This window comes from Tachypleus tridentatus, chromosome 12 (genome assembly GCF_004210375.1).
Source record: "Tachypleus tridentatus isolate NWPU-2018 chromosome 12, ASM421037v1, whole genome shotgun sequence".
Lineage (NCBI taxonomy): Eukaryota > Metazoa > Arthropoda > Merostomata > Xiphosura > Limulidae > Tachypleus > Tachypleus tridentatus.
In genome coordinates this window covers 89,005,050-89,011,093 of record NC_134836.1, presented here as the reverse complement: position 1 = coordinate 89,011,093, position 6,044 = coordinate 89,005,050, and positions in this window count along the sequence as shown.

Sequence of the window (6,044 nt, the reverse complement as noted above, 5' to 3'; positions counted from 1 at the left end):
GGTAAAAGAGTTGGCGGTGGGTGGTGATGACTAGCTATCTTCCCTCTAGTCTTACACTGCTAAATTAGGAACGGCTACCGCAGATAGCCCCCAAGTAGCTTTGCGCAAAATTCTAAACAAACAAAGAATGATAATTATTATAATTTCTAAGTTGTTGCTGCTTTTCACTGTTCTGAGTCTCATGAGCTCTGATATCACATTTATTAGTAAAACCAAATAATGGTTTCGTGTATGGTATTCCGAAACTCAAAATGTAGAACACACAGTAAAACAACAACAGTGGCAGCGCCAGGATATTTTCGTTGAAGGGCTGAGGTAAACTGTGGAGGGGCTTCCCAAAATGCCATCAATATGAAGTATAGATGGTAAACTATAATAATGTAAATACCAAGGTACATTTCAGAAAGGTGTGCTATTTTGAACTGCGCTTTCAATGCAGTTTTCACTGAAAACTCATACTCTGATTGATAATTCATTATTACAAATTAGAAATAATCTGTTTATGAAAATATGCGAATATGTAAAAGAGAAAGCTCACCTAAATTCCAGGTAATACATAATAATAAAGAAAATCAAGATTAGCTTAGATTGAACATTTAATATAGCATAAAGAGTAAAGCTACAAATCAAAAGAAATATAACATAAAGACATAGTTTACATAGCAGAAACGAATTATCCCATATGAAGTTAATACACTCTGAGCTAAAGTAAGGTCACTATCAGGCTAACTATCTTTCATCTTAATGAAGACGTTAAGTTCTACAGATCTATGTCACTTTGATGTTAATTGTTAAGCAGCAACGACGATTGTGTTTTCCATATTTTACGAATATATTTAGGTAACAATATTGGGGGGCTGATGGGGGCTTGGTTCTTTTAGGGGGTTCAAATCCCCCAAGTCCCCCCTTGGCGCCGCCACTGAACAACAACCTTTACAATAATAGCATTTGCGGCTCCAAGTTATATGCGGGTATATCATATATTTTCTAATTGATTTTTTTCAACAGAGGAAGTTTAAAAATCGTTTAGTATGAATCTATGCAATTTTGACATAAACACGTGGTTTAAAAACTGTTGAATTGTTTCGATCTAATTATTTTTTTCTTTGTTCTTCTCTATCAAATAGTATACACTTTGTTTACGGGAATGTAGCTACCACATTGCACGTAGTGTAAAATGGGCTATCAAATGGTCAAATAGATACTACTGCCTTTGCATAGCGTAAAAAAAATGACTAATCATATGATGAGGCTTTGCTTATGGGCTTTTATAAGGAGTGTTGATTCTAAATATTTCTGTTTTATTACCAACATGAATGGGTTAACAGATATGCATCTCAAGAGTCCAGCTGTTGAATAATTCATGTGTTCACTGGGAATATCATTGTAGAGTGTTTCTCTCAGATGCGCACACTTTTGTTTGTGTGTAGTTAACACAAAACTATGCAATGGATTATTTGTGATGTGTCTATCACACGTATCGAAACCAAGTTTTTAGCGTTATAAGTCATTGGACTAAACAATGTGCCACTGGAGGATGGGGCAGTACGCACACTTTTTTGTTTTTACTATAAATAAATCAAGAGTCTAATACATGTATTAGTATTACTTAAATCACAGTCATTTAGTTAAATTTAGATTTACTTTGCAATTACATTTCAAGAAACTACCATTATCTTACTTATACAATTGATTGTCAAAATTAACCAAAAGATAAATAATCACGCTATGTCTCATTATTAAAACGCAGCTGAATTAACTATTGATTAACAAATACTTATTGCTTCTTTTACTCTTGTATTTATACAATATCATAGTTTGTACATACTGCATGAAATATCTCGATTCTTAACTTCAATGAACTTTCTTAATCTTAATATTATGTACCCTCTAGCAAAAATCTAAGTTAAAAGACTGAAAATACAGCTTACAGCGAAAGTTTCTTTAGATTATACTTTCGTTCCGAAAAATGCTTCTGTGTTAAATTACATATATATATACATATTTTTTTTAAAGTTACTGAAATTTTCTTCCATGACAAGTTATCAGCAAAACTTTGCATATTTAAAGAGACTATTAGGCGAGAGCAAATATTCTGGTGACTCAAATTCTTTGTTATTGTTTATTACTGCTACGCTTACTGAATTCAAAAGATGTAGATAAATAGAACAACTTATAGTTTCATGAAAAAGAAATATAATTATTACAGTATATAAGTTTATTTCGACCAAAATTATTTTTTCCTAGTCTGACTTATTACTATTACGAAAAATCAATTCTCAGATCACCGACGAATTTTTGTCAGTTTCTGAAGTGTTTTCAGAAGTTGTAACTAACATATCCAAAACAAAATATCAACATAAATCTGCTAATGAATTTCAAGCAGGTTGAAACTGGTCACATATATCAAATGGAGCTTTCTGGTCAAGAATAAAATAAATTGAAATTTTGAAATTAAAGAAAGTATTTTGTTTTCATTTTTTAAAACTGTATCATACAATACTTTTTTTAAAAAAATTCAGAACCTAAAATTATTACAGAGAAAACATAATTATAAAATTTCTTACAACCCAAGACTAAATACTATTTAATAATTTTGTTCTATGCTTCATGTAATTTGGTTAAGTAGTTTCATTGTGAAAAATAGAAAAGGGTTAAACTAGTTTGTTTATACATTGCTTATATGAATACGATACATAAAAGAGCAGAAAACAGGTATGATAATTCGCCTAGTGACACAAGCATGAAAAACACATGAATTTTCTCATAGAGATTATTTTAAAGAAAATATTGTTAGTTGCCAGAAAAAAATAAAATGGCCACCATGTGAAACCGAATCCACACTAGATATGAGCAACACAGGCAGCACGAAGGATGTTATTAGCACAATGGCGTGTCTGTACACACCACACGTGAATTCGAAGCAGTCTGAATATTTATTCATGATTCTGCGCATTCTTAGTGTGAGCTCCAAATGTAGACACTGAACATGAACTATCAAATTTTAGTATCGAATCAGCTTATTAAAGGGCCCGGCATAGTCAGGTGTGTGAAAGCGTGCGAGTCGTAATTTGAGGGTCACGGATTCGCATCCCCATCGCACCACACATGGTCGCATTTTCACCCGTGGGAGCGTTATAGTGTCACGGTCAATCGTTGGTAAAAGAGTAGCCCAAGAGTTGGCGGTGGGTGGTGATGACTAGCTGCCTTCCCTCTAGTCTTGCACTGCTAAAGTAGGGACGGCTAGCGCAGATAGCCCTAGAGTAGCTTTGCGCGAAATTCAAAACCAAAAACGCTTACTACAATACTGGCTCTGTTTTAAATATAAATGCTAGTCTTTATAAATGAATTATTTGGTCCTTTTCGGTTACTTTTGTTATTTAACTTTATATTATCTTTGTTTTTATTACTACACGCAGTGATAAAGCAACAATATTCAATTTAAAAAAGGTAACCTTTAATTTACATTTTAGTGTCTTTCAATTTAAAGCCAACTTTAAAACCTTGTTTAAAGTGCTCCAGCAAATACAGAACTATATTTATTTGCACATAGAAGTAGAGTTTTATTCAGCCGAAAATTAAAAAATGTATCTAATATTCAATCAGGCATTGTGCTCTTTGGAAATGTCTTTATATGCATTTAGTTCGCAGTTTTGCAACATTGAACACAGCTGCTTTTCATACAACTATTTTAATTATCTATATTGCACGAGCTTTTATATTTTTTATTTCGTCAAGATTGTTTAACTTATTCTGATTGGTCAACTTTGTTCAATCCATACGGCAAGAAGAAAAATAGAAGCATAATTTCGAGTAATGCGCATTTCTTCAACTACCATTACTCGTGACTGATGTGAATATTCTAATTCACTGTAACCAGTAGCCACTATCAGTACTACTTATGTTCATTGTAAATGCACCATAAATGTCTTTTGTTTTTTCAGCATGAACACATACTTAGTTGTCCAATTTCTAAATTAAAGTATTCGAGTTAAATAGTTTTACTGTTATTACACCTCTCAAATGTTCCTGATAATTTATGACATCTCAACCACTAATTTTTGTGGAGAGTTTTTCGTTTCTCGAAGTCTTAAAAGATTTCACGGTAATTGCTTATCTTAAAACAAAGTATGGTTTCTCTTTCTTGTGTAAAAAGCAGTTTGATGATTTTAGTTATGAAGACATTTTTCACGTCTTTTGTTTTGTTTTGCTTTCTTTGATGTTTTTTGCAACGGTAGACATTCTGTCAATTGTCATTTGTAACTCTGTGCAACAAAAATCTACAGCTTTGATAATATTTTTCAACCACCGTTATCTAGTTTGACTGCATCAAGCATTACTGGAATAATTGATAGCATGTTTGTCATAATGATAATATTGTCATTTTGTTCTCTTCTGTAGTAGCCTGGTGGAGGCTTGAGATCTTTCTTCTTGTTCTGTTTATATTTAATTCAGTCATTTTACCATTTATACTTGGTGGAAGCAAATAAATCAATGGATTAAGGTAGAAGGCTTATACTTTTACTACCTTATACAATATGCACTTTGCATGAACAAAGTGGCGTGCGATACGTATACCATCCAGGTAACAAAAGCTCAGTAATCCTTCGTTTGACTCTCCCGTTCTAAAAATATTAGCCTGGTTAGGTAGTATTTGGAGCATTAAAATATTGTTATATTTAACTGACGCCAAACCTCATACTGCAATATACAGTTGTGATGACACCAGTGTGCTCTGCAAGCTAGTTATCTATTCAGAGTAGGACTTTGAAATATCTTAACTAATTTCAAATGCTAATAAACATGTTACTAGTCACAGAAATCACTAATATTAGGCAATGTATCAATTTAAATGTCAAAAGTTGGAGAGGTGTAGCTAGGTTTTCTACTCAGGTGACATAAAATCTTAATGGACGCTAATTAATCAAAAGGCCCGGCATGGCCGAGCGCGTTCGGCGTGCGACTTGTAATCCGAGAGTCGCGGGTTCGCATCCCAGTCGCGCTAAACATGCTCGCCCTTTCAGCCGTGGGGGCGTTATAATGTGATGGTCAATCTCACTATTCGTTGGTAAAAGAGTAGCCCAAGAGTTGGCGGTGGGTGGTGATGACTAGCTGCCTTCCCTCTAGTCTTACACTACAAAATTAGGGACGGCTCAGGTTTCTGTGCAGTAGGCTAACAATTTACTCACTTAAAAAACCAGCCTGTTAATGAATCCGCAAGCGATTGCGGCCCTATGTTCCTCCATGGAATCGAGATGCATAATAATAATTAATGAAAAAGCAAGTATTGATTTAATTTTTTAATAAAATCAAATATAGTATTGTTAATAGTATTTTTTCCTATTAAATGATAAGAAACGCATTTATTATATATTAAATCTGAAAAATAATGTAATCATTATGTACAGATTATTTTTTCCGGGGGAAACGTCTTATTTGGCTACGATTCTGAAAAGTGACATTGGCTGGATAAATTCCATTTATGTTGGATTTTCATGTTGCTAATATGTATTTTATGAAACATTAGCCAATGAACATATTTAAGCAAAGTTTCATGCTTGTATCATAATTTAAATAATTCCCTCAAAAATATTACTTAGCCACCCCATTATTGGCAAATAGTGAGATAAAAACGCCAAGTTACCTGTGCATCAGTAATGCAGGGAAAGGTAGAATATTTGAAGCATTAATTTTTACTGAAGAAAAAAAATCGATTTTAAGTGTTAAAAATACTCAGATTTACACAATGTCACTAGGGTAAAAAAGGCATGTTCTAAAACAAAAACCCTGTAATATTATATACTTTGACAATGATAATTAATTTTTTTAACTTGTGTATCATATTAAGGTACTGCAAAATGTAGATTTTAGGACTTTAGATTAAATGAGGATTGGTTTGGTTTGTTTTGAACTTCACGCAAAGCTAAACGAGGGTTATCTGCGCTAGTCGTCCCTGATTTAGCAGTGTAAGACTAGAAGGAAGGCAGCTAGTCATCACCACCCACTACAAACTCTTGGGCTACTCTTTTACCAACGAATAGCGG